The 12,102-nt window shown below is 38.4% G+C and overlaps 1 pseudogene across 1 annotated transcript; it reads left to right on the forward strand.

The window, feature by feature from the left end:
• Nucleotides 1-330: 330 nt before the first annotated feature.
• Nucleotides 331-11,006, forward strand: LOC144633565 (ATP-dependent RNA helicase DHX58-like; annotated as a pseudogene). The gene is made up of 16 exons (XR_013567070.1): nucleotides 331-907; nucleotides 1,568-1,642; nucleotides 1,952-2,094; nucleotides 2,326-2,575; nucleotides 2,918-2,977; nucleotides 3,221-3,277; nucleotides 3,474-3,656; nucleotides 3,992-4,368; nucleotides 4,834-5,052; nucleotides 5,553-6,057; nucleotides 6,141-6,239; nucleotides 6,283-6,643; nucleotides 7,543-7,723; nucleotides 8,692-8,836; nucleotides 9,026-9,226; nucleotides 10,112-11,006. The product of XR_013567070.1 is annotated as an ATP-dependent RNA helicase DHX58-like (transcript).
• The last annotated feature ends 1,096 nt before the right edge of the window (nucleotides 11,007-12,102 follow it).

A 12,102-nucleotide genomic window follows, 5' to 3' on the forward strand; every position in this document is an offset into this window, starting at 1 on the left:
TATTTCGCATATCGCCACGGGAAAAAACCCTTGTGTGAAAAATTTTCAAACTGACCCGCATTACCATATTCAAAATAAAACAAAACACTTTAATCATTTACATTTCAAACTTTTTTGCCGAATTTTTCTTGAACCAAGACGCTTTTAATGACTTAAAAGAAAGATTTTTGTTAAATTTCGAATCAAAATGTGAAGATAATTCCAAATCGAAAGCGAAACCTCTTAAATAGCGGTTTTCTTGCCGTAATTTTATATTAATGACATGCATTTCGGGAAAGTTCCAATACCGGAAGTGCTTATGAATCGTTTTCAGTCGCATGCCTGGTTCCGGTGAAAAAGACAGAAATGAATTATTTTCTGGTTTTGTTTAAAGAATCCAGCTAACTTTCAAATAAGAAACCGATTGGTTAAATCATATTTTCTCGAAATTCGACTTTTTAATGTCTCTCAGACGAACGAAAGTGAAATTTGTGGCAGTGTTTTCCGAGAAAATCGTGCGACGCTTCCGGGAATTTCCCTGTCGTTTACGGGTCTTACTTTCACTAGTATAAATAAATGCCCGGCCTAGTAAAGTTTCATTCGCTTCGGGTAAAGCTTCAAGTCGAGATTTACAGTTAAGCAAGCATCATGAAGAACTACGAGAAACAAATCCTGGATAAACGACTGCCAGATTTCATGGAGGAGGTTATTCCCGTTGAATTGCTTCCCTACTTGTCTTCCTTACAAAAGACAGACAAAGAAGTTGTTGAAGCTTCGCAGAAAAACGAAGGCCCAACGAGGGCAAATTATGTTCTTGTTGATCGGTTAAAAAGGAGACAAAAAGGTTTTCAGGACTTCGTGCAAACCTTGAGAAAGTGCGGATTCGAACACACTGCCTTGTTATTGGATCCTTACTACAATTATCCAGGTAACCGTTTGTAATATATATTTTATTATTTACGGTGTTGTTTTGTACCCTACAAAAAGAAGGTGAAAGTGAAAGTGAAAGTGCTTTCCAAATAGGAAGTCGAAGAGCTGCAACTTAGCACTGCCAACAGACAAGGTTTTTTAAAATACACGTTGCCGCTTTAATAAACAAAGTGGAATTAAGAAGTTTCGGTTTTGTTTATAATCAAATTCTTCTTAATTTATGTTAATTTAAAAGATGATCCATATTCGTGTTTTTCTTTTGTCCCTTCCATTAAGTCGTAGGCCTCTTACACGTTATATATTTTACATCGATACGTTCTTTAAATGATCTTTTCGTACGAGCCGAAAACCAGCAAAAATATTCATTCTTGTCCACACTTTTCAAAGGGTTTGACATAACACGTACGATAAAATGCATCGAACCATGATAAATTTTCATTTCCACGCATTAGGGGCAGATTTCATTTTCGGTCGTCGTAAGTCATGAAACTGAACGGTCACCCGTGATGAAAACAATACTAATACAAATCGTCTTATTGAAGACGATTGGTTTATACAACGTATCAAACATTAAGTATGGGTTTTTAACCGAAAATATTTTTTTGCAAAGCGGGCATTTTTAAAAAAAATAAAATATATTAATTTATTTTAAATGCAGTTGATACAGAGGATGATGAAACCGCTGACACGGATGGGTCTGGGGTTGGTTTCAAAAAGATTGGTACAGCAATTGGTAGGTGATTTGGATTTATAGGAATTTATTCATGGATTTTTTTAAGTATAAAAGAAAACTGCAATTAGCTGTCACTGTAAAGTTTTGATTATTTAAAGTCTTTGTGTGTACCTTTGTTATCAGATCCGGATTTAAAGAAAGTCATGCATGAATATCCTAAGTACAAAAAGAAAACTAATATGAATATCCATAGTGCTTAGTTCCTTGTCCCCGGGTGGGGAATATCTATAGTACAAAAAGAAGACTGCAACTAGCTGTCATTGGTAACTTTTTTAAATCAATGTCTTTATTGTCTGTTATTGTTATCAGATGTTAAGATTAAAGGCAACCTGCTGCCACAGAATAGCCAAGAGCAACCAGAAGACTGCTCAGAGTTGGAGACGTATTTGGCTAAAAAATTCAAAGATCATTCATCTCCTGAGAGCAAGAAAATGCGAAAGGAGCTGCAAAAGGTAACAATGCGTCAATTTTGAGCATGGTCATAGTGTTAAGCACATTAGGAGTGCTTTTGATTGGGGATTCCAAGTTTCAAGTTTTCAATTAGTATTTCGAATAGTCGATTGCTATCAAACACAGAGTTATAAACACTCTTGTTGGTATTTGTGTTGTCTTGTTGGACTTGTTGAATGAAGGGTTGACCAGGTGGTCTCGACCATACCGAATATTGTTTTCTTTTTTTATAGCATCTTCCTCAGGGTGCTGTGTTTGTCAGCACTGCTAAAGGCTCCATCATCGCAACGTTTCGTTTGTCAAGTGAACAAGCAGCCAAGAAACTGTGGGAGATGTACAGCGAAGGAAAATTCCAAGACACGCTTCAAACGGTCTTGGTAGAGAACACGCTGAAAGAAGATGAAAAGGTCCCGGATAAACCCTTGGAGCTTAAACTCAGTCTTGTTGAAGACCGTTTTAACCAAATCCAAAAGAAACTTGCAGGTACATGTGGCAATGAAATGTGGTAAAACGTCTTTAATAAGTTTATTGCCAATCTAGTAAATAATAGGGTTTCTCAACTTGTAACATAAATACATCTACGGGAAGAGTTGGTATCTTTTTTTCAACTGACAGGAGTTAAGTAAACAATAGAAAATTTGTTAACTGCCAAAATAAGCTGTAATGACTAAGTTTTTGGTAAATCCTCATGAAAACACTGGATCAGAAACGTTCAGTTTTTAGAACTTTTACCTTTTTTTGACATCTTCGTCTTCGTCTTCGTCTTCTTCTTCTTCTTTTTGGACTCAACCATTTAATCATTTTTGTATTTTCATGCACCAACAGATATTGAGTCTGAGCAAGAAATGGCTGATAGTTTTCGCAGCACTTTATCAAGTGACCAAGGTAGTTCTTTAACTCTATAACACTTTATTTTTAAATACATAATAATGTACGAAAAGAAAATGAACCTAGAATATGTGAAGAAAGAACTTCACACCACGGTTGCAAGAAACCTCAAGGAACCTCTAGCTTAAAAGAGTAATAAGGCTTTAACAAAATCTCCAAGAGCAATCATAGGAAAGAAAGTGTCACTCTGTTTTATTTCTTCTATTTAATTAATGATACCTGCCTTCTGTCGATTTTCAGAAGGCAGTATTGATGACGATGGATCGGTACCTGAATTGGAAATAGACATCCCTCCAGGTAAGAAGTCATTTATTCCATTTATTTACTAACATACAAAAAGTTAGGATTGAAAGTTAATCTGTTAAACTTGTTTACGTCACTTTTTTAAGGCATTTAGGACATAAAATCATGCTTATCTTAGGTAAATATTCCTTCATCGTAAATCATAATTTGTTAAAATATTTCAAGATGTCTCTTCATTTTTTTCTTGCAGTGTTCCTGGGAAGCAATGCCAATTCTTTTGGCAGATGTGAGTTGGAGCTCAGAGAGTATCAAAAGGAATTGGCAGCTCCAGCGAACGAAGGTAAAAATACCATCATTTGCGCGCCCACCAACAGTGGAAAGACTTACGTGGCGATAGATATTGCCAAACAACACCTTGACGCTGGAAATGGTGGTAAGTTACTTTTTTAATGGTAGCCAACGTTTGCAAATCGCTTTTACACGCTGTATTTCCAAATGCTTTGCTTCTTGTACTGTCCCAAGGACAACCAAACAATGGAATACGCATATGGCACATGCGGTTTATACTAAACTGCACGTTAATTGACGGGCGGAGTTTTCATATCATGTCACACCATGTTATGTCATGTCAAGTCATGTTATGTCATGTCACGTCACGTCACGTCGTAACAAGCTCCCATTATAAGTCATGTCATGTTAACTTCATATCAATTATTTCCAGTACCAGTCATCGATTTTTAACAGATTGTATCCATCTTAATTATACAGCAGCAGACGATGACAATACAAAAGAACGAAGAGTGGTCTTCATCGTGAGCACGGTAAATCTCGTTCTTCAGCAGAAGGAGCGATTCGAAGCTTTCCTGGGAGACAAATACTCTGTGGGTGAAATTTCTGGTGCAAACGCGACGGAAATCCCTCTGAAGTATCTCCTGCAAAGCCACAAGGTCGTTGTTATGACTGCGCAGATACTTGTCAACGCTCTGAACAGTAAAAATAAAGAGGAAAGAGTACAACTGAGCGACATCAGTCTCCTGCTGTTTGATGAATGTCACCACGCAGACAAGGAACATTCTTACAACCGAATCATGGATCGATATCTTGCTTTGAAAAAGCAGGCTGGAAAGCAGCACAGCTTACCACAGGTATAATTTAACATTATTTTTAGATAGGTATTTTTATTTCATAAAATGGCTCGCAAACCATATGCAAATATGAAACCAGATTTATTCTTGTCGTCACCCCCACCCAACCCCCCAAAAAAGCCAAACTGTTAATCTGAATAATGTGTAACACGATGGGATATTATTTCTTTATCTCGTGAAACACCTCAACTAAGGTTAAACTCTGCTGGCCAATTAATCAAATGAAGTCTAGCCAGGGTTTATGAAAGTCATGGTCGACACCAGATTTAAACCCATACCAACATCGTTCAGGACACGCCAAAACGTTTTCCTCGTAGCCTGTCTCGTGCACTTGACGTTTTGATAATACAATTTAAACAATGCTTCTAGTGGTGGTTTCCACAGTCCCGTTCGTACTACAATGACTTTAATTAATATCCTAACCTTGTTTGCTATGATAACATTTATCGTTTTTTTTGTGTTTAGATTGTTGGCTTTACTGCGTCTCTCGGCACAGGAAAAGCCAAGAGTGTGGAGAAAGCACAAGAGCACATACTTCTTGTTTCTGCTAACTTGGATGCAGAAGTTATTTCAACAGTAAAGAAAAATGAGTCCGAGCTCAAAAAGTACGCAAACGTTCCTGACAGAAAAGTAGTCAACGTTCCCAAGAGTGACAAAGATCCATTTGAGAAGATTATTTCGCAGGTAAATCGCAACATTTCTCTTTCGAAAGGCAACCACATCTCGATAAAAAACGTAGAATTTTTGATCTGCAAATCAAAAACAAATACAAATCTGTCATTGTCGTGATTGACTAAACTAAGAAAATAACCAAAACGCTATGACAACGCAAGCCGGAGGCGCGGTGGTGTAATGGTAAGCGCGCTGGACTCCGGATCAAGCGTCCGGATTCGATCGGCGAGCCCTGGCCGGAGTCATTGCGTTGTGTTTTGGGGCGAGAAACTTTACTATCACGGTGCCTCTCTTCACCCAGGTGTATAAATGGGTACCAGCCGTATTCAGTGCCGGGGAAAGACCTTGCAATAGACTAGCACCCCATCCAAGGGGAAGTAGAAATACTCCTAGTCACTTAATGTAACAGAAACCGAAATACGCTCCGAGCGGTATGAGACCACTTGGCCCATAGGCAGACTTTATTTGCTTTTACGCTATGGCAATGAGATATATCTGTATTTTTTTTTTAGGTTATGAATAAACTAGAAGCCTTAATTAAAGGAGTTAAAGGAAAATCCTTCAAGGCCGGGCCTCCGGACAAAGCTGGTCAGCAGTATCGCCAGTGGGTAGAAGAGCTCTACAAAGACTCTATTGCGGATGCAGATCGGTTCCTTGTGACGTATACCGAACATCTTCGTGAATACCACGTGGCACTAACTATCAACGCAAGCACCACAATGAAAAATGCCAAGAAACGTCTACAAGATTATTTCGACTCCTTGGATCAAGCAAAGTTCCTAGAGATCGACAGGAAGTTAACGAAACTTTTTGGGCGTGCAATGGAGACGTTGGATAAATACGTAGAAGAACATGGCGAACCAAAGAATCCTTTACTGATGCAGCTCAAAGAACTGCTTATGAGTGAAGGCGTGGAAAAAGCTGAGCAAGATAAAGAGAGCAAAGACCAGTCCAGAAAGGCAAGAGAAGATGGAAAAAATGGATGTCATGATGAAGAGGACGGGAATAGAGATTCGAGTGGTGACGAGCTCAGGAAAACAAGATGGCAACAAAGATGCCAAGCACGACAGCGATAGTCGAGCATGGCCAAACAAATGAAGTTAGTCGAGAAGGAAATGAAAAAGAAGAAAAGAATCTGGAAAACGAAGAAGACGCGATGTCCGTAAACGAACAAGAAAATGGAGGCAACGAAAATGGCAGTGAAAACTTCGTCGGAGGGCCTTTTGTCAGGGAAGAAGGCAGATGGGCAAGTGGAAGGTACCAGCAGTGACTACGACCTGGTGGAAGGAGACATTACCTGCAGTGATGGTGCTAATAAAGCGGTTGGCGGTACAGACGAAGCGGAAGAAGGTAAAGCTGAAGCCAAGGAAAAAGACAAGAAAGAAACTGACCGAGATGAGCCAAAGCAACGCCAGAAATTCAGCAGACACGATGCAAGAGAATGAAAAGAACCACGTCCAAAAAGAGTGGAAAGGTCCTAAGGGTATCTTATTCACAAGAACTCGAGAATCTACAGACGCGTTGCTGGACTGGATCAAGGAAACCAAGGAGCTGAACGCTGTTCTTAGGCCTGAGAAACTTGTTGGCAGTGGAGATGGCAATAGTAAGAGTAAGCTTCATGTTCAATGCATGTTGAGCAATGAAAGTAAACTATAATGTTCTCTTCAGGAAAGAATTGTCAACTGAAATCTAAGATAGAATTCGTTCTAGTTGAGGACCAGTTGTAATAGTATGAGCTCTGAAGTAAGGCTGTCACAAAGACGTTCGAAATTTCCCAAAACGTTGCTCGACATTTTTTAAAACGCTGCTCGAAAGTTGCTCACAAATCCAAAAAGTTGCTCGACAGTTGTTCTAAAAAAATCCTAAAACGTTGCTTTGCATTAAGAAAATTTCTCCAAATATATGCTATTTTCCCTTTGAAGGTATTTTTAAGCATTTTTATGCAATTTCACTGCAACGGAAGTATGATGCCCATAAGTGGCATCGCTTAACCTTATCGTGTATATCGAAGAAAGGCCTTTTGTCAGGGAAAGAGGAAGATGGGCTAGTGGGATTTTTTATATTAAAATTATTGCACTGCACTGCATTACATTGCATTGAATTACAACAATAAAATTAAACATCTAACCTTTTTCACTGCTCAGTCATCTCCAGAGTAAATGGTTAGGTGTATGGGCTTCGTTTAGCCTGGAAATGACGATAAATAGGCCCATTTCTATATATTTATTAAAATTCTACCCTGGCTCGGCGAGATGTGGTTGCCGTTTGAAAGGCAATTGTTGCAATTTACCTGCCAGACAATCTTTTTGCATCGAGATCAAAAGATAAATAAATAATTTCTTTTTCTTTATTCCCGTAAGCCCCGGAGCCAAGTTAGAATTTTAATATATCGAAATTTAGCTATTTTTATGTTTTGTCTATGGAAGCGAAAATGTTAAATAAAAGTCGTTGAAGTAAGACTGGTTGAAAACTAATTGCTTTCTTCTTCTTCTTTAAATCCAGTTGGCATGACCCAGCGTGAACAGGAACGAGTCATCAAGAGATTCCACACTGGAGAAAAGAATCTTCTACTCGCAACAAGTGTCGCCGAAGAAGGTTTAGACATCAAGGACTGTAACTATGTCATCCGTTACAATATGATGGGCAACGAGATTTCCACAGTGCAGTCACGTGGCCGTGTCAGGTAAACTGCAGTTTCATTGACAGGAGTCTGGTTCACCAGTGTCGATATGGATTTCCCCTAATCTCTGCTGCAGATAACCTTTTTTTTAAATGTGCATTCATAAGCCAAAAGGCATATTTACGTCAATGAAAACCTTCACGAATAATGTTTTACTTTGGTTAAAAACTACTATACTAGAGAACGAAAGATGTTCAAGGGGTACTATTATCCACAAGGTTTTTATGTCAAATAAGCGGACACACTTTTTTTTAAATTCTGCCCTTGTGACTCGCTGAAAACACATTACAATTTGCTCTCTCTTCAACAATTCATTACCTTGTCTTGGTGTTCTTGGCGTATTTCGTCTAAGAGCGAACGACAAACCCAAGCTTACCCTCAAATACATATAATTTCTTTTACCGCTAGTGTACTTCTCCCAACAAAACCTTAACCGTATATCCATGGTAGCTAAAGATACAACCCGAAAACATTCCAGAAGAAACCATCTAAACTTCAATGTTCCACCAAGGTCCCTTGCAAAATGTCTAGCTGGTACAATAGACATGGCTGAAGAACTCATTTCTATTCACACCTTCAGGTGGAAATGAAGGGATTATATCTAAGTCAGTTCTTGTGTTACCGATATCAAAAGTTAACCCTCCTCCTCCCTTTTTCCCAACAAGAAAATGTTTTCGAGCAGCACAAGAAGCACATCTTTTCCCGCCTGCCATAATTCCAGTTTGTTTAGTGTGATCACCCGGTTAGTCATGAAAAGGATTGCTGTTGGTGACTGACGGTTTATCAAACCTGAGCGAAATCGAGCGTCACAGTCACCATTAGATAATAGAGAAAAAAGCCCGCAACCAAGTCTCGCACATTGAGTCTCCATATACGAGTAGTTCAACATTTATGCTTATGAGTTTCTTTTGCAGTAAGGAAAGATTATTTTGTAAGTCCTAATCCTTTTGAAATCTCACTTAATCCACTAGGGCAGACGAGGGAAAGTACAGCGTGTTAGTGGCTCAAGACTCAGGAGCTTTAAGAAGGGAATACACCAGCTGGTTCCGAGAAACCCTCATGATTGAAGCTCTAAGTATTGTGCAGAAGATGGATCCACGAACCTTTACGCAAAAGGTAACTGGGCCAATTTCTATCCCAGCGAGAGTAACGTATACGATTGGAGATTGGAGTAACCTAAGTACTTGTATTTGTGTGCAATGTTTGTGGTTTGGAATAGTCTCTTAGAGCGTTACGGACCTCGTGTTAGGGAATTGCTTCTCCGACAATAATGAAATTTGTTCTTTACTATTCTATTGAATGTAGGTTCAGGATATACAAAGTAAGAACTTGCAAGATCGATACTTCAAGAAACAAGTGATGGCTACCCGAAAGTCAGTGCATCTGCCTGGTGACGTTACCTTCCGTTGCCGCAAGTGCAACGAAGAGGCTTGTCAAGCACATGACATCCGAACGATCAAAGGAAGTCACCACGTGGTTATCAACAGTGACTTCAGGGATTCCAAGGTAAAGCAAATTTCCTACGTTACAGTATTTTCGTTTGATAAAACTTATACTTTTCTATCCTGACGAGCAGCACTCAATTAAAAACTGAAATTTACAAGGTGGTGTAAATTAAGCCACGAGTTAATGCCATTTTTTCCTTTTTACTAGGGCCTCTATTGATAACAGTTTTCTTATTGTAAAAGCTGATGGAGTAACCCTATTTAAATAAAGGCTTTCTTAAAATAACGCACGAGTATATAATATTAAACTTACAAAAGGCTTTGAATATTTTAAAAGTCCCTAAGGATATAGCGTATCAAGCTCATAAAAGACGTTGGCTAAACTTTGCACCAACAGGACTCACCCAAAAAATATCGACGCAAATTTACGATCTCAAAAACATCAAAATTGGCCGAGCTCTACCCAATAAAAACCTTAACACCTACCCGACCGTTACTTTGTTCTAAGTACCCACTATTCGTACAAGTGCAAAAAGATTCGCAGGCTCTTGTCTTAATATAACTTTAGCCCCAAAGGTGCCTCAACACAAGTATTGTTTTTTTATTTATCGTTCTTTGTAATTCTCATAACAAATCTCATAACAATTTGTCTCAGAATTAGTTTGACTGTTTGGGGATACGTTAAGACACTGATTCCACTGGAATTGGAATGGTGTGAAAAAGTAAACTAACTTCCATGGCTACAACGTGTTAGTCTCTTTTAGGCTAAACAACGCAATTTCGTAACTGCGAAGATCATTTCATTCATTCGTTTTTTTCTTGAATCAATATTCTTCATTTCTTAAAATGAATTAGTTGTTTAAAACCACGTGTACCGTTCTTGCCAGTTCTGCACGAACTTTTAGACGGTTTATTCAAAAAATTTTATATTCCTTATTTTACTTAGGTTGACATCAAAAAGCATCCCAATCCTAAGACAATCGATGACATTGTTATGAACAAGAAAATCTATTGCAAAAAGTGCCATGAGGACTTGGGGGTGACAGCTCTCATCACCGGGGTGGAGTGGATGTGCATCAAGATTTGCAGCTTTGTTCTGGAATTCCCAGGCAAGAACCCTAACAGGAGGATGTTTAAAAAGTGGAAAGACCTTCCCTTTGGCATACAAGAGGCGACTATTGAGGAGCTTCTGCAACAAGCCAAAAATGGAGCACCAGATGATTTGGACTTTGATTTTACCTTTGACTCTTGATCGAACATTTTGACCAAACATCTTAATTTGTGGTAAAGTTCATTTAAATTTGCTGAAATAGATTGAAAACTAGTTGTTTGAGATGATTTTGAACTGTGTCGCGGAGCAATGTTAGTTGAAGTTAAAACAGTAGACAGCCGTACAAATAAAGACCGATTTTTCGAGTGTTAGTTTTGCGGATTACAGAAACTTCAATTGATAATCAGGTCAGGTCTGTTAGAAGAGCCAAATATGAAGAGCCCATCATAAGCCAAGATCAGAACATGCTTACTTTCCATATCCTTAAAGCCAAAAAACTGAGAAGAAGTAAAATTTGCTGTATTCTTGATCTGCGAACTAAGGACGAAAACAACTGGCGATCATGGGCCTCTTATCTTATTTCTGATTGATGAAAGTTTAGCTTAAGGTTTCAGAATTTGCTGGTTTCTTAGATGAGGATATCTTTATTTGCTTTAGTCGCCGACTGTTTGAATATATTCGAGATTAAATGACAATTGAAAACATGCATGTAGTTGTAGCCGCCATGAAATGTTTGTTGTTACCCAGATATGAGGGTGTAATCAAACTAATAAATTATCAAATGGTAAAACGGTTTTTGTCATTCGTCTGCCACTTTCATTCTACTTTGCACGAAAGATGAAACCAGAGACGTGTTAAATTCGACTGGAACAATTCCATTCTTATGACGTAGCTCTACAGATATCCCTTTAGAGTCTTTGATTGGTAACAGATATTTACAGCAACTTCTGAGAGTTAAGTCGTGTGAATATTTCGAGTCAACGAGCGCGATGACGACGCTTAAGGTGGCTCCATAGGGTTTTGAGATATTACGGCGCGCGCACAAGTGATACCCATCAAGAGATCATTTTCGCGTTATTTTTTAAACTAGTTAAATAAAAGCTGCCGAAATATTAAAAACAAGGACTAAAATATATTGTGCATTATTCTTTCTTTAAAATAACGGCCTTTGTTTCTGAGCTATATCTACTCAAAGAGTGCTATTTTTTGGTGTTTTTATGGCTTTGATCTTAAATTTCTTTAATTTTCTTCGGTGAAAATTTTTGAAATTCTCCCAACGGATTGAATCTGATGAGAAATAACTTTCAAAAACAAAACAATTAGGGGTTGTCCAGGTTGTTTTTGCGTTTTTGGTTATTTTGTGTTTTTTTGACTAAGCAAAAAAACTGGCTTACAGATTTTTTTAAAAATACGGCAAAAAGGGCAGTTAAAAAGGTATCACATCTATGCCAAATTTTAAGGAATTTCACCGAAGGAAACTCTAGTAAATACAAGGGGAAAATTTCTATTTTCGCCCGAATAACAATTACGTCATCAGAATAGAAATTGTCCAAGATCGCTATTTGAGCATGCGCGAACTTTCGAACCATACGAGTTGTTTAAACGAGTTGATGTGTAAAGACGAGCGTTCCCCGTTGTTGTCGGTTTTTGTGCGAATATCTGTTAACCCCAAGGTTAGTTAGAGACATTCCTTAATCCTTTATGTAGCAGAATCTCTGAAATTCTGCTCGAAGTATCTCACAATCGCGGATACTATTCTTTATTTTCTCTTTTGCTTTCGATCGTACACAAGAGCGGCCAGAAGCACTGCGGACGTTGTAAACACCTTTTTAGGGTGTTGTTAACGCTTTTATCTGCTCAACACAGGAAAGCACGGGTGTTGTTTC

This window comes from Oculina patagonica, chromosome 1, assembly GCF_052425735.1.
Source record: "Oculina patagonica isolate OP01 chromosome 1, crgOcupat, whole genome shotgun sequence".
Lineage (NCBI taxonomy): Eukaryota > Metazoa > Cnidaria > Anthozoa > Scleractinia > Oculinidae > Oculina > Oculina patagonica.